General features: G+C 38.3%; 1 non-coding gene across 1 annotated transcript; it reads right to left on the bottom strand.

Annotated features, from left to right (window-relative positions):
- Positions 1-18,598: 18,598 nt before the first annotated feature.
- Positions 18,599-18,706, bottom strand: LOC148578064 (small nucleolar RNA R71). The gene has a single exon (XR_015902978.1). It is a non-coding gene; the product is annotated as a small nucleolar RNA R71 (small nucleolar RNA).
- Between the last annotated feature and the right edge of the window lie 4,725 nt (positions 18,707-23,431).

The following is a 23,431-nucleotide window of genomic DNA, read 5'->3' as shown; positions in this document are numbered from 1 at the left end:
CCTTATTCTAAAGAAAATCTACTATTTTATTCATGTTTAATGATGATGAGAAAAATAAATTATAGCTTAATTGGAGATAAAATCAAAATATAGATACTAATTACTACTACTCATATATAACTTCTAAGGTAAAATTCAAATAAGAACAATTATCACAAAGTTAAGGCTAAGATTAGAACTCAACAACCTTGAATTTGGGAGGTGGATGCCTCTTTAGTCTGTGGAGTGCTTGGCCCTTCAAGAGATAGTTTCTAACGCTTTAATTCCTTCAGTTCACGCCCTTGCTCTTCTTTTTCTCTAAGCCATTTGCAGAGCATGCTGTTTTAATTTTGCTGTTCTTCCTTCAGTTGATCCACAGCTTCTTGCAACTTGGTAACAGATGCTTCTAGGCGCTCCCAGTATTCAATTTGAGGGATTTCCGGGAGGAACTCCTGTGCTTTTCTCTTGATGGGGTCGTCCTGCACTTGTTGTCCTTCCATAGACTTTTTGGTGATTGGTTGCTCAACTGAGATATACTTATCTACTCCCATTTTTATCCCAGCATCTTTACATAACAGAGAGACTAAGCTTGGATAGGCCAATATGGCATCTTTGGAGTTCTTGTTTGCAATTTTGTAAAGCTCATAAGCAATCAGCTGATGAACTTCCACTTTTTTTCCAGCATAATGCAATGAATCATCAATGCTCTTCTGATGGTGACCTCAGAGCGGTTGCTAGTGGGCAGAATAGAGCTCCCAGTGAAGTCCAGCCAGCCTCTGGCGACTGGTTTGAGATCTCCTCTCTTGAGTTGGTTCGGGGCACCCTTTGTGTTGGTTGTCCACTTGGCTCCAGGGAGGCATATGTCCTCTAGGATTTTATCCAAGCCCAGGTTTGATCTCATCATTCTCCTATTGAAGGAGTCAGGGTCATCTTGCAGTTGAGGCAGCTTGAAGATCTCCCTTATTTTGTCAGGGTGGGTGTGAACAATCTTCCCTCTGACCAGAGTTCTATAGTCATAGAATGCGGTTCCAGCTATTCTCTGCCTGTCCGTCTACCACAGATTAGCGTAGAATTCCTGAACCATGTTTCTTCCCACCTTTGTTTCAGGATTAGCTAAGACTTCCCAGCTCCTGTTTCGGATTTGCTCTTGGATCTCCGGATATTCATCTTCTTTCAAATCGAATTTAACTGGGATCACTGACCTTAGACTCATTATTTTGTAAAAATGGTCTGAATGTTCTTTGGTTATGAACTTCCCTTGATTCCAAAGTGGTTTTGAAATATTCTCTTTCTTGCCTCTTGAGTCGGTTTGTTTTCCCTTAGGAGCCATGATCTTAGTGGGTATTGGTTTAGTGATCACGGATAAACACACCAAACTTAGAGGTTTGCTTGTTCTCAAGCAAAAGAAAGGAAAGGAGAGGGAAAGAGGGAGAGCCAAACGCAACTTGTGTAGGAGAGGGGGAGAGGCCGAACCAAAATTTAAAGGGAAGGGGGGTGGGTTTCAAAAATTATTTGAAAAAGATATAATAGAAAAAGTGATTTGGAAAAGATAAGTATGATAGGAAAAGATGTGATTTAAAATTGAAAAGATATGAAAGATATTTGAAAAAGATAAATATGGATTTTGAAAAAGATGATGTGAAGATTTGAAAAAGATATTGATGAGTTGAAAAGATTTTAGAAGGAAAAGAGATAGATTTGTTTTGAAAAGGATTTGAAAATAATTTGAAGAGGAAAAAGGGTTTATGAATTAAGATACATTTGATATCTTTTGAAAAGGGATTTGAAAAATTAGGATTTGTAACATGTTTGTGCAAGAAATCATGAATTGAAACATCAAAAAATGGAAATAATTTGAATTGAAAATGAAATTGCCTACTTCCCACAATCCTGGCGTTAAACGCCCAACTGCTGCATGTTTTGGGCATTTAACGCCCAGTTGGTGCTTGGTTTGGGCGTTTAACGCCCAGATGTTGCTTCTAGCTGGTGTTAAACGCCAGAAACTCCTTTGTCACTGGGTGTTTTTCTGAACGCCCAGGATGCTGTAAATCTGGCGTTAAACGCCCAGAAGCTGCTTCTTTCTGGCGTTTAACACCCAGATGGCTATCTTTACTGGCGTTAAACGCCCAGTAGATGCTCCTTTTGGGCGTTTAACGCCCAATTGTGCCTCTTACTGGCGTTTTCTTGCCAGTGAGCTCCTTTTTCCTGTTTTGTGCTCTGAATTCTTCTGTAACCCTGTGGACTTATGCAATTGATTCTTTACCTTGTTAATATTAAGCTCATATATTTCAAAAATAAATAAAATGAAAAATAAAATAAAATAAAATAATAGAAAAAGTTTTGCTAATGGCTGGGTGCCTCCTAGCAAGCGCTTCTTTATTGTCTTTAGCTGGACCTTGCTCAGCTTTTAATCTAGCCTCAGCCTTGAGCACTCTTGCTCAACATTGCCTTCAAGATAGTGCTTGATTCTCTGTCCATTAACAATGAACTTCTTATCAGAATCAATGTCTTGAAGCTCCACATAACCATATGGTGATACACTTGTAATCACATATGGTCCCCTCCACCGGGATTTCAGTTTCCCGGGGAAAAGCCTGAGCCTAGAGTTAAACAACAGAACCTTTTATCCTGGTTCAAAGACTCTAGATGACAGCTTTCTGTCATGCCAACTTTTTTATTTCTTTTTATAAAGCTTGGCATTTTCGAAAGCAGTGAATCTGAATTCCTCTAGCTCATTCAGCTGGAGCAATCTTTTTTCTCCAGCTAATTTGGCATCAAAGTTTAGGAATCTGGTTGCCCAGTAGGCCTTATGTTCCAGTTTCACAGGCAGATGACAGGCCTTATCATACACAAGTTGGTATGGAGAGGTTCCTATAGGAGTCTTGAATGCTGTTCTGTAAGCCCACAGAGCATCATCCAAGCTTCGTGCCCAATCCTTTCTACGGGTACTTACAGTCCGTTCCAGGATTCTTTTTAGTTCTCTGTTAGAAACTTCAGCTTGCCCATTTGTCTGTGGATGATATGGAGTCACCACCTTGTGGCGAATCCCATACCGGACCATGGCAGAGTAAAGCTGTTTATTGCAGAAATGAGTGCTCCCATCACTGATTAGTACTCTAGGGACACCAAACCTGCTGAAGATATATTTCTGGAGGAACTTCAGCACTGTTTTAGTATCATTGGTGGGTGTGGCAATGGCCTCTACCCATTTTGATACATAGTCGACTGCCACCAGAATATAAGTGTTTGAGTATGATGGTGGGAAAGATCCCATGAAGTCAATTCCCCATACATCAAATAACTCAATCTCTAAGATTCCCTATTGAGGCATGGCATAACCATGAGGTAGATTACCAGCTCTTTGGCAACTGTCACAGTTACGTACAAACTCTCGGGAATCCCTATAGAGTGTAGGCCAATAGAAGCCACATTGGAGGACCTTGGTGGCTGTTCACTCACCTCCGAAATGGCCTCCATATTGTGAACCATGGCAATGCCATAAGATCCCCTGTGCTTCTTCTCTAGGCACACACCTACGGATTATTCCATCTGCACATCTCTTAAAGAGATAGGGTTCATCCCACAAGTAGTACTTTGCATCAGTAATTAATTTTTTTTGTTGCCTGCTGTACTCCTTGGGTATGAACCTTGCAGCTTTATAGTTTGCAATGTCTGCAAACCATGGTGTTTCCTGAATGGCAAACAAATGCTCATCCGGAAAGGTCTCAGAGATCTCAATAGAGGGGGGGAACTCTCCTTCTACTGGTTCTATCCGGGATAGATGATCAGCCACTTGGTTCTATATCCCTTTTCTGTCTCTTATTTCTATATCAAACTCTTGCAGAAGCAACACCCATCTTATGAGCCTGAGTTTTGAATCCTGCTTTGTGAGTAGATATTTAAGAGCAGCATGGTCAGTGTACACAATCACTTTTGATCCTACTAAGTATGATCTAAACTTGTCAATGGCATAAACCACTGCAAGCAATTCTTTTTCTGTGGTTGTGTAATTTTTCTTGGCATCTTTTAAAACACGGCTAGCATAATAAATGACATGCAGAAGCTTGTCATGCCTCTGCCCCAGTACTGCACCAATGGCGTGGTCACTGGCATCACACATTAGTTCAAATGGTAAAGTCCAGTCTGGTGCAGAAATAACTGGTGCTGTGACCAGCTTAGCTTTCAGAGTCTCAAACGCCTGCAGACACTCTGTGTCAAACACAAATGGCGTGTTAGCAGCTAGCAGATTGCTCAGGGGTTTTGCAATTTTTGAAAAATCCTTTATAAACCTCATGTAGAATCTTGCATGCCCCAGAAAGCTTCTGATTGCCTTAACATTAGCAGGTGGTGGTAATTTTTCAATTACTTCCACTTTAGCTTGATCCACCTCTATTCCCTTGTTTGAAATTTTATGTCCAAGGATAATTCCTTCAGTCACCATAAAGTGACATTTTTCCCAGTTTAAAACTAGGTAGGTCTCTTGGCATCTTTTCAGAAAAGTGCTAAATGGTCAAGGCAGGAGCTGAATGAGTCTCCAAATACTGAAAAGTCATCCATGAAGACTTCCAGAAACTTCTCAACCATATCAGAGAAGATAGAAAGCATGCACCTTTGAAAGGTTGTAGGTGCATTACACAGACCAAAAGGCATTCTTCTGTAAGCAAATACTCCAGAAGGACATGTGAATGCTGTTTTCTCTTGGTCCTGAGGATCTACTGCAATTTGGTTGTAACCTGAATAGCCATCCAAAAAGTAGTAATATTCATGACCTGCTAGTCTCTCTAGCATTTGGTCTATGAATGGTAAAGGAAAATGATCCTTTCTGGTGGCCGTGTTGAGCCTTCTGTAGTCAATACACATGCGCCACCCTGTAACTGTTCTTGTAGGAACCAGTTCATTTTTTTCATTATGAACCACTGTCATGCCTCCTTTCTTGGGAACAACTTGAACAGGGTTCACCCAGGGGCTATCAGAAATAGGATAAATAATCCCAGCCTCCAGTAATTTGGTGACCTCTTTCTGCACCACTTCCTTCATGGCTGGATTTAGCCGCCTCTGTGATTGAACCACTGGCTTAGCATCATCCTCCAATAGGATTTTGTGCATGCATCTAGCTGGGCTTATGCCCTTAAGGTCACTTATGGACCACCCAAGAGCTGTCTTGTGTGTCCTTAGCACTTGAATTAGTGCTTCCTCTTCCAGTGGGTTTAAAGCAGAGCTTATGATCACTGAAAAAGTGTCACCTTCTCCCAGAAATGCATATTTCAGGGATGGTGGTAATGGCTTGAGCTTGGGTTTAGGAGGTTTCTCCTCTTCCTGAGGAAGTCTCAAAGGCTCTTTCAATTCCTCTGAACCCTCCAAATCAGGCTGAACATCTTTAAAGATGTCTTCCAGCTCTGATTTGAGACTCTCAGCCATGTTGACCTCCTTTACCAAAGAGTCAATGAGATCAACTTTCATGCAGTCTTTTGGTGTATCTGGATGCTGCATGGCCTTGACAGCATTCAACTTAAACTCATCCTCATTGACTCTCAGGGTTACTTCCCCCTTTTGGACATCAATGAGAGTTCGTCCAGTTGCTAGGAAAGGTCTTCTCAGAATGAGAGTAGCACTCTTGTGCTCCTCCATTTCCAGCACTACAAAGTCAGTGGGAAAGGCGAATGGCCCAACCCTGACAATCATGTCCTCAATCACGCCTGATGGGTATTTAATGGAGCCATCAGCAAGTTGGAGACATATCCGGGTTGGTTTAACTTCTTCAGTTAAACCAAGCTTTCTGATAGTGGATGCAAGTATTAGGTTGATGCTTGCCCCAAGATCACATAAAGCTGTCTTGGTGCAATTACCCTCTAATATGCATGGTATCAGAAAGCTCCCGGGATCTTTAAGCTTTTCTGAAAAGCTTTTCAGAATGACTGCACTGCATTCTTCAGTGAGGAAAACTCTTTCAGTTTCTCTCCAATCCTTCTTATGACTCAAGATCTCTTTCATGAACTTGGCATAAGAAGGTATTTGCTCAAGTGCCTCTGCAAACGGAATCTTTATTTCAAGAGTCCTGAGATAATCTGCAAAGCGAGCAAATTGCTTATCCTGCCCCTCTTGGCAGAGTTTTTGAGGATAAGGTATCCTGGCTTTATATTCCTCAACCTTAGTTGCTGCAGGTTTATTTCCTACAGAGGTGGTTGGAGAAGCCTTTTTAGAGGGGTTGTTATCAGCACTTGTGTATGTCTGATCCCTCACTAGCATTTGAATGCCAGGGTTAGAAGCTGGATTGGCGTTGGACGCTAACTCCTTACTTGTTCCTGGCGTTTGAATGCCAGAACTGAGCTTCTATTGGGCGTTTGACGCCAACTCCTTGCTTGTTTCTGGCATTTGAACGCCAGAGTTATTCCTCTCTGGGCTCTTACCGTCCTCAGAGGGATTTTGGATAGCAGTTTGTTCATTTCTTGGCTTCCTGCTGCCTTGAAGTGAGGTATTTAATGTTTTCCCACTTCTTAATTGAACTGCTTAGCACACTTCTGTTATTTGTTTTGATAACTGTTGTTCTGTTTGCTTCAATTGTACCTCCATATTTATATTAGCCATTCTTGTGTCTTGTAGTATCTCCTTGAATTCGGCCAGCTGTTTTGTTAGAAAGTCTAATTGCTGATTGAATTCAGTAATTTGTTCTGCAGGACTGAGTTTAGCAGTTACTGTTTTAGCCTCTTCTTTCATGGAAGATTCACTATTTAGGTACAGATGCTGATTTCTGGCAACTGTATCAATAAGCCCTTGAGCCTCTTCAATTGTCTTTCTCATGTGTATAGATCCACCAGCTGAGTGATCTAGAGAAATTTGAGCTCTCTTTGTAAGCCCATAATAGAAGATGTCTAACTGCACCCATTCTGAAAACATTTCAGAGGGGCATTTTCTTAGTATCTCTTTGTATCTTTCCCAGGCATCATAAAGAGATTTATTATCTCCTTGTTTAAAGCCTTGGATGTCCAGCCTTAGCTGTGTCATCCGTTTTGGAGGGAAGTATTGATTCAGGAATTTTTATGACAGCTATTTCCATGTCCTTATGCTAGCCTTAGGTTGGTTATTTAACCACCTCTTAGCTTGGTCTTTTACAGCAAATGGAAACAGTAATAATCTTTAGACATCCTGATCTACTTCCTTATCATGTACTGTGTCAGCAATTTGTAAAAATTGTGCCAGAAACTCTGTAGGTTCTTCCTGTGGAAGACCGGAATACTGGCAACTTTGCTGCACCATGATAATGAGTTGAGGATTCAACTCAAAGCTACTGACTCCAATGGAGGGTATACAGATACTGCTCCCATATAAAGCAGTAGTGGGGTTAGCATATGACCCCAGAGTCCTTCTGGACTGTTCATTTCCACTTAGGTCTATGATGGAGAGAAGGGAATTGATGTGAATTGTAATTAAAATATATGTTTATTTTTATTTTATAAAAAGAGAACGAATAAAAAAATGAAATAAAATAACTAGAAATTAAATATAGATTTCGAAAATTAAGAATAAAAAAATTTAAAACTAAAATAATTACTTAATTAAGAAGATTTGAAAAACTTTGGATATGATTTTTGAAAAAGATTTTAGATTTTGAAATAGAAATCTGAATTTTAAAAGCAATTTTCAAAAATTCACTTTATAATAGAGAGAAAAGATATTTTTTTTTATTTTTGAATTTTATGATAAAAGAGAAAAACACACAAAAGACACAACTTAAAATTTTTAGATCTAATATTCCTTATTTTCGAAAATTTTGGAGAGAAAACACCAAGGAACACCAAACTTAAAAATTTTAGAAAACCAAAATAAAATTTTCAAAAACTAAAGAAAAATCAACAAGAGAACACCAAACTTAAAGTTTGGCACAAGATTTATTCAAAGAAAAAATATTTTTGAAAAGTTTTAAAAAGAAGATAGCCAATTACCAAGAACATAAGTACAACGCTCTAGCCAATTGAGCTATAAATTTAACGTGTTTTAATAAGGTATTTAATAAATAAAGATTTTTTTTAAAACTGATATTTTGAAAAAGCACAAGAAAAACAAGAAAAGACACAGAACAAGAAAAACTAAAGATCAAACAAGGAAAATAAACAAGAATAACTTGAAGATTAAGAAAGAACAAAGAACACAAATTTGAAAATTTAAAAGAAAATAAAAACATGCAATTGACACCAAACGTAAAATACGAAACTAAAATCAAACAGTAAAACTCAATTTTTAGCTTATAAAAATTTTCGAAAACAATTAAAAAGAGAAAATAAGGATTTTTTTTAAAAAAATTCAACCAAAAACAATAATAGAAGACTCTAAACCAAAAAGAAAAATTTTTTCCTAATCTAAGCAACAAAATAAACTGTCAGTTGTCCAAACTCGAACAATCCCCGGCAACGGCGCCAAAAACTTGGTGCACAAATTGTGAATCACACTTTTCACAACTCGAACCACTAACCAGCAAGTGCATTGGGTCGTCCAAGTAATACCTTACGTGAGTAAGGGTCGAATCCCACGGAGATTGTTGGCTTGAAGCAATCTATGGTTATCTTGTAACTCTTAGTCAGGATATCAACTATATTCATAGTTTGAATTGCGAAAAATAAAAGAGCATGAAATAAATACTTGTTCTGCAGTAATGGAGAATATGTTGGAGTTTTGGAGATGCTTTGTCTTCTGAATCTCTGCTTTCCCCTGTCTTCTTCTTCACGCACGCAAGGTTCCTCCTATGGCGAGCTGTATGTTGGTGGATCACCGTTGTCAATGGCTACCATCCGTCCTCTCAGTGAAAATGGTCCAGGTGCGCTGTCACCGCACGGCTAATCATCTGTCGGTTCTCACTCATGCTGGAATAGGATCCATTGATCCTTTTGCGTCTGTCACTACGCCCAACCCTTGTGAGTTTGAAGCTCGTCACAGTCATCCAATCCCTAAATCCTACTCGGAATACCACAGACAAGGTTTAGACTTTCCGGATTCTCAAGAATGTTGCCAATGGATTCTAGCTTATACCACGAAGACTCTAATTAAGGAATCCAAGAGATACTCATTCAATCTAATGTAGAACGGAGGTGGTTGTCAGGCACGCGTTCATAGGTTGAGAATGGTGATGAGTGTCACGGATCATCACATTCATCATATTGAAGTGCGAATAAATATCCTAGATAGAAACAAGCATGTTTGAATGGAAAACAGAAGCAATTACATTAATTCATCGAGACACAGCAGAGCTCCTCACCCCCAACAATGGAGTTTAGAGACTCATGCCGTCAAAGAGTACAAAGTTCAGATCTAAAATGTCATGAGATACAAAATAAATCTCTAAAAGTTGTTTAAATACTAAACTAGTAACCTAGGTTTACAGAAAATGAGTAAACTAAGATAGATGGTGCAGAAATCCACTTCTGGGGCCTACCTGGTGTGTGCTGGGGCTGAGACTTAAGCTTTACACGCGCCTAGGCTGTTTCTGGAGTTAAACGCCAGGTTGTAACCTGTTTCTGGCGTTTAACTCCAATTTGTAACCTGTTTCTGGTGGTTAACGCCAGACTGCAACATGGAACTGGCGTTGAACGCCAGTTTACGTCATCTATCCTTGTGCAAAGTATGGACTATTATATATTTCTGGAAAGGCCTGGATGTCTACTTTCCAACACAATTGGGAACGCGCCAATTGGACTTCTTTAACTCAAGAAAATCCATTCGGAGTACAGGGAGGTCAGAATCCAACAGCATCAGCAGTCTTTTTTCAGCCTGAATCAGATTTTTGCTCAGTTCCCTCAATTTCAGCCAGAATTTACCTGAAATCATAGAAAAACACACAAACTCATAGTAAAGTCCAGAAATATGAATTTTGCCTAGAACTAATGAAAAATATACTAAAAAATAACTAAAACATACTAAAAACTACATGAAATTAACCCCAAAAAGCGTATAAAATATCCGCTCATCAGTCAGCGTACACGTCAAGGACGCTTACGCGTGGGCTGCTGAAAGTGCAAGCGACGCACACTCATGAGGTACGCGTACGCGTGGGCTTGCTGGTGCGCATAGCACGCTTTTAGCGCCACTGCTGGCCAACTCGCTGTTCAATTCTTATTATTCTCGCATTCACATATGACACGTATGCGTCGTGGATGCTCGCACGTCGAATGCATTTTTTTCGTGCAGAATGCAGATGATTATGCAGAAATTATGAATGAATACTTTGAAAAACAAAATAAAATAAAACTAGGAATGAAAAAGGGACGATCATACCACGGTGGGTTGTCTCCCGCCTAGCACTTTGCTTTTACGTCCTTAAGTTGGATGGTCCACAAGCTTAGTCTTCTTTTGTTGGTGGATCTTCCAAGAGGAAGATCTCTAGCTCTTTGTTGTGCTTCATCTTCTCACCATGATACAGCTTCAAGCGATGTCCATTGACCTGATGAATTTGGAGCTTGAGGGATGACTCAGGTGGAAGACTCTGTATGGCTCTGCCTTCTCTACTCAATAGGGGCCTTCCCACCTTGAACTCAGCTTGCCTGGAATGAGCCTCAGCCTTGAGTTGAAAAGAGAACTAGCTCCCCAGGTCTGAACTCTCTTCTCTTGATATGCTTGTCATGCACTGCCTTCACCTTCTCTTTATATAGCCTAGAGTTGTCATATGCTTCGAGTCGAAGGTTTTCCAGTTCTGCTAGTTGCAGCTTCCTTTCAGCACTAGCCTTCTCAAATCCCATGTTGCATTCCCTTACAGCCCAAAAGGCCTAGTGTTCCACCTCCACTGGGAGGTGACAAGCCTTTCCGTATACTAGGCGGAAGGGACTCATCTCGATGGGTGTCTTGTACGCTGTCCGATAAGCCCAAAGCGCATCAACGAGTCTGGTGCTCTAGTCCTTCCTATGAGGCTTGACTATCTTCTCCAATACGCGCTTTATCTCTCTGTTAGATACCTCGGCTTTCCCATTGGTCTGAGGGTGGTAAGTTGTTGCTACCTTGTGCACAATGCCATGTTTCTTTAGTAGACTTGTTAATCTCCTGTTACAAAAATGAGTGCCTTGATCACTCACGATTGCTCGTGGTGATCCAAAGAGACAGATAATATGGTTTCTAACAAAGGAGACAACAACGTTAACATCATCAGTACAGGTAGGAATTGCTTCCACCCATTTAGAAACATAATCTACAGCTAACAGTATGTATAAGAAACAACAAGAGTTTGGAAATGGACCCATGAAATCAATGCCCTAAACATAAAAAATTTCATAGAATAGCATAAGTTGTTGGGGCATCTCATCCCTCTTGGATATATTTCCAAACCTTTGGCATGGGGAGCAAGATTTACAGAAGGCAGTAGCATCCTTAAAAAGAGTGGGCCACTAGAATCCACAGTCTAAAATTTTTCTAGCAGTTCTTTGAGGGCCAAAATGTCCACCACTCTCAGAGGAGTGGCAGGCCTCTAAAATTGACTGGAATTCTGATTGAGGCACACACCTTCTAATTATCTGGTCAGCATTATACCTCCATAAATATGGGTCATCCCAAATATAATATTTGGACTCACTTTTCAGCTTGTCCTTTTGATGCTTAGTAAAATTAGGAGGGATTTGATGAGATGACTTTTGTGTGGTTTAGAAATTCACAAATGAATCCTCGTTGCAAGTATAGTTTCTAAACCAACAATAGTCCTTTCAAACAAAAATTTGTTTGTCACTAGTATAAACTCCTAAATTTATAAACCGAAGTATTGAACCTCGGGTCGTTCTCCCTAGGAATTGCAATAAAGTGTCTTGTTATTGGTTATGAGGTATGTTTTTGGGGTTTTGGATAAGAAACATGAAAATTAAATGGCAATGAAAATAAACTAACAACTAAAAAGGTCTTGGCAAGGTTTGGTGGTCAAGGATCTCTATCCTAATCACTAACCATAACATGAGAATTGGCAAAGACCAACCCCACTAAGTTAACCCCTAACTAATAGTAGAGGAAAGTCAAGTGAGCTATGTCAATCCAAGTCCATAAGTCCTAGTTCTCCGCCAAATCAATTAGTGAGGTCTAGAGTTAATGGCTCCCAATCATCAATCACTTGGACATTAGTAACTCAAGAGTTCCTAAGTTACCTTCCCAAGTCAAGAGCACTAAAATCTACTCTAAAATCCAACCAAGCATTTTATCAAACACTTGGAAGGCATAGAAGGAAAGCATAGTAATTGCAAGAATTAAAGGAATCTATAACTACAAAAGTAAGAGATTAACAATAGGAAGGCAAAATAATAGAAAAGTAAACTCATAACTAGAATAAGCATTTTAACAAACACATAGAAGGAAATAAAAGTAAACAAGATGAATTGTAAGAATTAAAGAGAGATCTAACTAGAATAGCAAGAGATCAACAATAGAAAAGGAAGACAATTATGAAACAACAAAGAACTTACCAATTGCATTGAAGAAGAAATGTAGATCTACAAAAGAAAGTTCATAAACTACAACTAACAATACAAAGGAATTACAAAAGAAGAAGAATTCTACAATCTACAAGAGAACAATTGAAGATGAAAGAGGAAAATTAAGAGAGAAGAAGAAGAAGTAGATCTAAATCTAAAACCTAATCCTAATTCTAGAGAGAAGTGAGAGCTTCTCTCTCTAAAACTTACTAAAGCATAATAAAACTAAAATAAAACTAAACTAATGACTAGATGTCTCATCCCTCTTCAATCCTTGGGTTAAATAACATCAGAAATGAGTTGGATTGGGCCCACAAGGCTTTAGAATTCGCTGGCCACTGATTTGCTTTTAATGAATCACGTGCAAATTGGCACGTACGCGTACATGCCGCGTGCGCCCCCCTAAACATGATGTAACTATGGCAAATATTATATCATTTTGAAGCCCTGGATGTTAGCTTTCCAACGCAACTGGAACTACATCATTTTGATCTCTGTAGCTCAAGTTATGGTCGATTAAGTGCGAAGAGGTCGGCTTGACAGCTTTTGCGATTCCTTCATTTCTTCATGAGTTCTCCATTTTTACATGATTTTCCTTCATTCCCTTGATCCAATCTTTGCCTTCTAAATCTGAAATCACTTAATAAACATATCAAGGCATCTAATAGAATCAAGGTGAATTAAATTTAGCTATTCTAAGTCCTAAAAAGCATGTGTTCACTCTTAAGCACAATTAAAGGAGAATTTACAAAACCATGCTATTTCATTGAATAAATGTGGGTAAAAGGTGATAAAATCTCTTAAATGAAGCATAAGATAAACCCTACAAATGGGGTTTATCAACCTCCCCACACTTAAACCAAGCATGTCCTCATGCTTAAACCAAGAGAGAGCTAAGGGTATCAACATTTATTCAATGAAATCTAACTAAATGCACCCTACCTATATGCAACTATCTACATGAATGCAATTGCTTGGTCAAAATAAATCAATTCCCAAGGATACATATATGCACAAGGGCTAAAGGTATTAGCAACCATGCCAAACCACAATTGAATTGAGCTATTAAATATTTTTACAAACTTGCATGAAGAATGATGATCATAGGTGAAAACATGTAATTGAGCATCAAACCCTCACCGGATGTGTTTGCACTCTATTCGCTCAAGTGTTTAGGGTTGATTCACTCAATTCTTCCCTAATCATGCTTTCTAAGATTTATTTTTCTTCTAATAATCAACATTTATTTCATGCACACATACAAGTATCATGAGGTCTTTTCATAGGTTGTAATGGGGCTAGGGTCAAAGTAGGATGCATATATGGTCAAGTGATCTTAAAATTTGAATCTTTGATAATCTTAAACTTCCCACATAACCTATGACATCCTATACAATTCAAAACTAACCTAACTATCCATTTTCACTTTTTAACATACTCATGCATTTTCTTTTCATTTCACAACTCATATGCATTGATCTTTATTGAACTTTACTTTGCTTTGGGGCATTTTGTCCCCTTTTTATTTCTTTCTTTTCTTCTTTTTTTTTCCTTCTTTTTCTATATTTTTTTCTTTTTTTTTCTTTTGTTTTTCTCATTTTCTTCTTTCTATATACAAGAACATCAATGCATAAGGTTTTACATTTGATTAATACATGAGCATGTATCCAATTCCCAATATTTACAATAAAAATACAAAACTACCCTTTTATTCCCCCAATGTCCCAAGGTTCCCACACTTGAATGATACATACACACTAGCCTAAGCTAATCAAAGATCCAAATAAAGGACATTTATTGTTTTTCACTTTAAGGCTTGTAATGTGCTAAATTAAAGAACAAAGTTGGTTAAGCGTAGGCTCAAAGTTGGCTAACAATGGATGATAAAAGGTAAGACTATTTGGGTAAGTGAGCTAAATGAAATGATGTCCTCAATCATATAAATGCATGAATACACTAAATAATGGACATAAATAATCAAACAAATCAAAGATTATAATCATAGAAAGAGAATAATGCACACAAGAAGGAAAAATAAGTGGTTATACAATGTAACCACACAATTAGGCTCAAATCTCACTTGCTTGTGTTCTTAGCTCAAAACATGTTCCACAATATATATAATTCAAGCAAGTTTAATGAAAAGTTTTCACTCGAATCAATTGAGGTGCCCTATAGATAATTTTCTTGAAAAATTTCATTATTTTGACTAAGCTTATTATGTATACATATGCAAAAAATAAGAAAATGCAAATAAAAATCCTAAAAACCTAGAATGGAATGCAATAACTAACTAACATTGGTGTTGAAAAAAGGAATTGTTACCCATGGAAATCAGTCGGATGACCTCCCCACAGTTGAAGATTGCACCGTCCTCAGTGCATGCAGATGAGCGGATAATTTATACGCTTTTTGGCATTGTTTTTACATAGTTTTCAGTATAATTTAGTTAGTTTTTAGTATATTTTTATTAGTTTTTAAATAAAAATCACATTTCTGAACTTTACTATGAGTTTGCGTGTTTTTCTGTGATTTCAGGTATTTTCTGGCTGAAATTGAGGGACTTGAGCAAAAATCAGATTTAGAGGTTGAAGAAGGACTGCAGATGCTGTTGGATTCTGACCTCCCTACACTCAAAGTAGATTTTCTGGAGCTATAGAACTCCAAATGGCGCGCTCTCAATTGGGTTGGAAAGTAGACATCTAGGGCTTTCCAGTAATATATAATAGTCCATACTTTGGCTGAGTTTAGATGACGCAAACTAGCGTTCAACGCCAGTTCCATGCTGCATTCTGGAGTTAAACGCCAGAAACAGGTTGCAAAGTGGAGTTAAACGCCAGAAACAGGCTACAAACTGGTGTTCAACTCCAAGAGAAGTCTCTACACGTGTAAAGCTCAATGCTCAGCCCAAGCACACACCAAGCGGGCCCCAGAAGTGGATTTCTGCATCATTTACTCATTTCTGTAAACTCTAGTAACTAGTTTAGCATAAATAGGACTTTTTACTATTGTATCTTTACAGATCTTTTGGAACATTTTTAGTTTCATCTTTAGATCACGTTTGGGGGCTGGCCATTCGGCCATGCCTGAACCATCATCACTTATGTATTTTCAACGGTAGAGTTTCTACACACCATAGATTAAGGTGTGAAGCTCTGCTGTTCCTCACGAATTAATACAAAGTACTATTGTTTTTCTATTCAATTCAAGCTTATTCCAATTCTAAGATATTCATTTGCACCTCAACATGAATGTGATGATCGTGACAGTCATCATCATTCCCAACTATGAACGCGTGCCTGACAACCACTTCCGTTCTACCTTAGATTGAATGAATATCTCTGGGATTCCTTAATCAGAGTCTTCGTGGTATAAGTTAGAATCCATGGACAGCCATTCTTGAGATTCGGAAAGTCTAAACCTTGTCTGTGGTATTTTGAGTAGGATCTGGGAAGGGATGGCTGCGACGAGCTTCAAACTCGCGAGTGCTGGGCGTAGTGACTGACGCAAAAGGATCAATGGATCCTATTCCAGTATGATCGAGAACCGACAGATGACTAGCCATGCAGTGACAGCGCATTGGACCATTTTCACTGAGAGGACAGGATGTAGCCATTTACAATGGTGATGCCTAACATACAGCTTGCCATAGAGAGGAGTATGAATGATTGGATGAAGACAATAGGAAAGCAGAGGTTCAGGAGGAACGAACGCATCTCTATACGCTTATCTGAAATTCTCACCAATGAATTACATAAGTATCACTATCTTTATTTTATATTTTATTTATCTTTTAATTATTAAATCTCTATAATCAATTGAATCCGCCTGACTGAGATTTACAAGGTGACCATAGCTTGCTTCAAGCCGACAATCTTCGTGGGATCGACCCTTACTCACGTAAGGTTTATTACTTGGACGACCCAGTACACTTGCTGGTTAGTTGTGTAAAATTGTGACAAAGAACTAAGATTATGAACGTGCGTATTGAGTTTTTAGCGCCGTTACCAAGGAATGGAACCGTCACGATTTCTGCGTACCAAGTTTTTGGCGCCATTGCCGGGGATTGTTCGAGTTTGGACAACTGACGGTTCATCTTGTTGCTCAGATTAGGTAATTTTATTTTAATTTTAAGCTTTTTATTTCTTATTTTCGAAAATAATACAAAAAAATTTCTTCTTTTTCGTTTTTCCCAAAATAATTTTCGAAAAAAAAAATAATACAAAAAATTTTTTAATAAAATCATAAAAACCAAAAATTTGATGTTTCTTGTTTGAGTCTAGAGTCAAGTTTTAAGTTTGGTGTCAATTGCATCCTTTTATTTTTCTTAAAAATTTTTCGAAAACACATGCATTGAGTTTCTTTCTTGTTCTTCATGATCTTCAAGTTGTTCTTGATAAGTCTTCTTGTTTGATCTTTAAAATTTCTTGTTTTGTGTCTTTTCTTGTTTTTCATATGCATTCTTGAATTCTTAGTGTCTAAATATTAAAAATTTATTAGTTTGGTGTCTTGCATGTTTTCTCTTATTAAAAATTTTTCAAAAATACATACTTGATGTTCATCATGATCTTCCAAGTGTTCTTGGTGTTCATCTTTGCAATCAAAGTGTTCTTGCATATTTTTCTTGTTTTGATTCATAATTTTCATGTTTTGAGTCTTTTTGATGTTTTTCTCTTTCATCATTAAAAATTCAAAAATCAAAAAAATATCTTTCCCTTTTTCTTCTCATCAAATTCAAAAATTTGAGTTGACTTTTTCAAAACTTTTTAAAATTTAGTTATTTCTTATGAGTCAAATCAAATTTTCAATTTAAAAATTCTATCTTTTTCAAATCTTTTCAAAAAAATTCAATTCTTTCTAATTTTTCTTTTATGATTTTCGAAAATTTCAAAATGATTTTCAAAAATCTTTTTCTTATTTTTGTTTCATATTTTCGAATTTAATGCTAACAATTAATGTGATTGATTCAAAATTTTTAAGTTTGTTACTTGCCTAGTAAGAAAGGTTCAATCTTTAAACTCTAGACTCATATCTTTTTAGTTTCTTGTTAGTCAAGTAATCAACTTTAATTTCAAAATCAAATCTTTTTAAATATCTTTTTCAAATCTTTTTCAAAATAAGTTTCAATCACATCTTTTTCAAAATTAATTTCAAATTTTTTTCTAACTTCTTTTCTAACTTCCTATCTTTTCAAAATTTGATTTTCAAATCTTTTTCAAGTAATCACTTAACTTTTTGTTTGTTTTTAAAAGTTTACTATTTCAATCATAACTTTTTCAAAACTACCTAACTAATTCTCTCTCTAATTTTCGAAAATCACCTTCCTCTTTTACAAAATTCCTTTTTGATTAACTAATTGTTTTAAATTTTAATTTAATTTAATTTCATTTTTCCTTTTTTTTTCAATTTTTGAATTCTAACCTTAATTTTAAATTAAAAACTAAAATATTTTTATTTTACTTTATTTAATTTTCAAAAATTCTTCTCTCTCACCTCCTTCTAATTATTTGTTTATCTACTAACACTTCTCTTCTTCTTAAAAATTCGAACCCTCTCTCTCTTTATGTGTTCGAATTCCTTTTCTTCTTCTACTCACATAAAGGAATCTCTATACTGTGACATAGAGGATTCCTCTTCTTTTCTGTTTTCTTCTTTTTCATATGAGAAGGAACAAGGATAAGAACATTCTTGTTGAAGCTGACCTTGAACCTGAAAGAACTCTGAAGAGGAAGCTAAGGGAAGCTAAAGCACAACTCTCTAGAGAAAATCTGACAGAAATTTTCGAAAAAGAAGGAGGAATTGCCGAAAATAATAACAATGCAAGGAAGATGCTTGGTGACTTTACTGCACCTAATTCCAATTTACATGGAAGAAGCATCTCAATCCCTGCCATCGGAGCAAACAATTTTGAGCTGAAACCTCAATTAGTTTCTCTGATGCAACAGAATTGCAAGTTTTATGGACTTCCATCCGAAGATCCCTTTTAGTTCTTAACTGAATTCTTGCAGATCTGTGATACTGTTAAGACCAATGGGGTTGATCCCGAGGTCTACAGGCTTATGCTTTTCCCATTTGCTATAAGAGACAGAGCTAGAATATGGTTGGACTCTCAACCTAAAGACAGCCTGAACTCTTGGGATAAGCTGGTCACGGCTTTCTTAGCCAAGTTCTTTCCTCCTCAAAAGCTTAGCAAGCTTAGAGTGGATGTTTAAACCTTCAGACAAAAGGAAGGTGAATCCCTCTATGAAGCTTGGGAGAGATACAAGGAACTGACCAAAAAGTGTCCTTCTGACATGCTTTCAGAATGGACCATCCTGGATATATTCTATGATGGTCTGTCTGAATTATCAAAGATGTCATTGGACCATTCTGTAGGTGGATCCATTCACCTAAAGAAAATGCCTGCAGAAGCTCAAGAACTCATTGACATGGTTGCAAATAACCAGTTCATGTACACTTCTGAAAGGAATCCTGTGAGTAATGGGACGCCTCAGAGGAAAGGAGTTCTTGAAATTGATACTCTGAATGCCATATTGGCTCAGAATAAAATATTGACTCAGCAAGTCAATATGATCTCTCAGAGTCTGAATGGATTGAAGGAATCATCCAACAGTACTAAAGAGGCATCTTCTGAAGAAGAAGCTTATGATCCCGAGAACCCTACAATAGCAGAGGTGAATTACATGGGTGAACCCTATGGAAACACCTATAATCCCTCATGGAGAAATCATCCAAATTTCTCATGGAAGGATCAACAAAAGCCTCAACAAGGCTTTAATAATGGTGGAAGAAACAGGTTTAGTAATAGCAAATCTTTTCCATCATCCACTCAGCAACAGACAGAAAATTCTGTGCAGAATCCATCTAGCTTAGCAAATATAGTCTCTGATCTATCTAAGGCCACTGTGAGTTTCATGAATGAAACAAGGTCCTCCATTAGGAATTTGGAGGCACAAGTGGGCCAGCTGAGTAAAAGAGTCACTGAAATCCCTCCAAGTACTCTCCCAAGCAATACAGAAGAAAATCCAAAAAGAGAGTGCAAGATCATAGCCTTACATGATGTGGCCGAACCCAAAGAAGAGGAGGAGAACGTGAATCCTAGTGAGGAAGACCTCCTGGGACGTTCAGTGACCAATAAGGAGTTTCTCTTTGAGGAACCAAAGGAATCTGAGGCTCATCTAGAGACCATAAAGATTCCATTGAACCTCCTTCTGCCCTTCATGAGATCTGATGAGTATTCTTCCTCTAAAGAGGATGAAGACATTACTGAAGAGCAAGTTGCTAAATACCTTGGTGCAATCATGAAGCTGAATGCCAAATTATTTAGTAATGAGACTTGGCAAGATGAACCTCCCTTGCTCGCCAATGAACTAAATGCATTGGATAGGCAGAAATTACCTCAAAAGAAACAGGATCCTGGTAAATTCTTAATTCCCTGCAAAATAGGCACCATGACCTTTGAGAAGGCTCTGTGTGACCTGGGGTCAGGAATAAACTTAATGCCACTCTCTGTAATGGAGAAACTTGGGATCTTTGAGGTGCAAGCTGCCAGAATCTCATTAGAGATGGCAGACCACTCAAGAAAATAGGCTTATGGACAAGTAGAGGACGTGTTAGTAAAGGTTGAAGGCCTTTACATCCCTGCTGATTTCATAATCCTAGACACTGGGAAGGATGAGGATGAATCCATCATCCTTGGAAGTCCCTTCCTAGCCACAGCAAGAGCTGTGATTGATGTGGACAGAGGAGAGTTGGTCCTCCAACTGAATGAGGACAACCTTGTATTTGAAACTCAAGGATCTCCTTCTGTAACCATGGAGAAGAAGCATGAAAAGCTTCTCTCACTGTAGAGTCAACCAAAGCCCCCACAGTCAAACTCTAAGTTTGGTGTTGGGAGGCCACAACCAAACTCTAAGTTTGGTGTTGGGAGGTTCCAACCTTGCTCTAATTATCTATGAGGCTCCATGAGAGCTCACTGTCAAGTTATTGACATTAAAGAAGCGCTTGTTGGGAGGCAACGCAATGTTATTTAATCATATCTATTTTATTTTCTTTTTGTTATTTCGTGTTTTATTAGGTTGATGATCATGTGAAGTCACAAAAACTACTGAAAAATCAAAAACAGAATGAAAAACAGCATTGAAAATAGCACACCCTGGAGGAGAGCAGTCTGGCATTTAAACGCCAGAAACAAGCATCTGTCTGGCGTTTAACGCCAGAAACAGGCACCAAGTTGGCGTTTAATGCCAGAAACAAGCATCTGCCTGGCGTTAAACGCCAGAAATAAGCTACATTTGGGCGTTTAATGCCAGAAATAGGCAGCAGTCTGGCGTTAAACGCCAGGATTGCACAGCAAGGGCGTTTTACACACCTAATTGGGGCAGGGATGTTAAGTCCTTGACCCCACTTGATCTGTGGACCCCACAGGATCCCCAACTTTTTCTTCTCTTCTCTTCACATCTTTTCATAACTCTCTTCCCAAATACCCTTCACCAATCACCTCAATCACTCTTTCCCATCACCTCTTCACCACCCACATCCATCCTCTCTTCCCCAGAAACCCCACCTACCTTTAAAATTCAAACTAATTTCCCTTCCAAACCCAACCCTAATGGCCGAACCCTACACCCCCTAACTCCTATATAAACCCCTCACTCCTTCTTCATTTTCACACAACACAACCCTCTCTTCTTCTCCTTGGCCAAATACATCTTCTTCCCCCATCTCCTCCATTTTCTTCTTCTTCTCCTACTTTCTTTCTTCTTTTGCTCGGGGACGAGCAAACATTTTAAGTTTGGTGTGGTAAAAATCATTGCTTTTTGTTTTTTCATAACCATTTATGGCACCTAAGGCCAGAGAAACCTCTAGAAAGAGGAAAGGGAAGACAATTGCTTCCACCTCTGAGTCATGGGAGATGGAGAGATTTATCTCAAAGGTCCATCAAGACCACTTCTATGAAGTTGTGGCCAAGAAGAAAGTGATCCCTGAGGTTCCTTTCAAGTTAAAAAAAAATGAGTATCTGGAGATCCGACTTGAGATCCAAAGAAGAGGTTGAGAAGCTCTCACCAACCCCATTCAACAAGTCGGGATCCTAATGGTTCAAGAGTTCTATGCAAACACATGGATCACTAGGAACCATGATCAAAGTGTGAACCCGAATCCAAAGCATTGGCTTACCATGGTTCGGGGGAAATACTTAGATTTCAGTCCGGAAAATGTAAGGCTGGCGTTTAACTTGCCAATGATGGAAGAGAACGCACGCCCCTACACAAGAAGGGTCAACTTTGATCAAAGGTTGGACCAAGTCCTCATAGACATATGTGAAGAAGGAGCTCAATGGAAAATTGACTCAAGAGGCAAGCCGGTTCAATTAAGAAGGAATGACCTCAAACCAGTGGCTAGGGGATGGCTAGAGTTCATTCAACGCTCAATCATTCCTACTAGTAACCGATCTGAAGTTACTATAAACCGGGCCATCATGATCCATAGTATCATGATTGGAGAGGAGGTGGAAGTTCATGAGATTATACCTCAAGAACTTTACAAGGTGGCTGACAAGTCCTCCACTTGGGCAAGGTTAGCCTTTCCTCACCTCATATGCCACCTCTGCAATTCGGCTGGAATTGACATAGAGGGAGACATCCTCATTGAAGAGGGCAAGCCCATCACTAAGAAAAGGATGGAGCAAACAAGAGATCATGGACCTTAGCAAGAGCATGAGGAAATTCCCCACCATGAAATCCCTGAGATGCCTCAGGGGATGCACTTTCCTCCACAAAACTATTGGGAGCAAATCAACACCTCCCTAGGAGAATTAAGTTCCAACATGGGACAACTAAGGGTGGAGCACCAAGAGCATTCCATCATCCTCCATGAAATTAGAGAAGATCAAAGAGCTATGAGGGAGGAGCAACAAAGACAAGGAAGAGACATAGAGGAGCTCAAAAGCACCATTGGTCCTTCAAGAAGAGGAAGACGCCACCCTCACCAAGGTGGACTCATTCTTTAATCTCCTTGTCTACTTATTTTCTGTTTTCGGTTTCCATGCTTCATGTTTAATTATGTTTGTGTCTTTATTATATGATCATTAGTGTTTAAGTGTCTATGTCTTAAAGCTATGAATGTCTTATGAATCCATCATCTCTCTTAAATGAAAAATGTTTTAATTACAAAAGAACAAGAAGTACAGGGTTTCGAATTCATCCTTGAAACTAGTTTAATTATTTTGATGTGGTGACAAATAGTTTTGTTTTCTGAATGAATGCTTGAACAGTGCATATGTCTTTCGAATTTGATGTTTATGAATGTTAAATATGTTGGCTCTTGAAAGAATGATGAAAATGAGAAATGTTATTTGATAATCTGAAAAATCATAAAAATGATTCTTGAAGCAAGAAAAAGCAGTGAATACAAAAGCTTGCAGAAAAAAAATAGCAAAAAAAAAGCAAGTAGAAAAAGCCAAAAGCACTTTAAACCAAAAGGCAAGAGCAAAAAGCCAATAGCCCTTAAAACCAAAAGACAAGGGTAAATAAAAAGGATCCAAGGCTTTGAGCATCAGTGGATAGGAGGGCCTAAAGGAATAAAATCCTGGCCTAAGCAGCTAAACCAAGCTGTCCCTAACCATGTGCTTGTGGCGTGAAGGTGTCAAGTGAAAACTTGAGACTGAGCGGTTAAAGTCAAGGTCCAAAGCAAAAACAGAGTGTGCTTAAGAACCCTGGACACCTCTAATTGGGGACTTTAGCAAAGCTGAGTCACAATCTGAAAAGGTTCACCCAATTATGTGTCTGTGGCATTTATGTATCCGGTGGTAATACTGGAAAACAAAGTGCTTAGGGCCACGGCCAAGACTTATAAAGTAGCTGTGTTCAAGAATCAACATACTGAACTAGGAGAATCAATAACACTATCTAAACTCTGAGTTCCTATAGATGCCAATCATTCTGAACTTCAATGGATAAAGTGAGATGCCAAAACTATTCAAGAGGCAAAAAGCTACAAGTCCCGCTCATCTGATTGGAGCTAAG

The sequence above is a fragment of the Arachis ipaensis genome, chromosome B1, assembly GCF_059453495.1.
Source record: "Arachis ipaensis isolate K30076 ecotype BB chromosome B1, ASM5945349v1, whole genome shotgun sequence".
Classification (NCBI taxonomy): domain Eukaryota; kingdom Viridiplantae; phylum Streptophyta; class Magnoliopsida; order Fabales; family Fabaceae; genus Arachis; species Arachis ipaensis.
The sequence above is the reverse complement of the archived record's forward strand: the minus strand, read 5'-3'. Positions and strand labels throughout refer to the sequence as shown.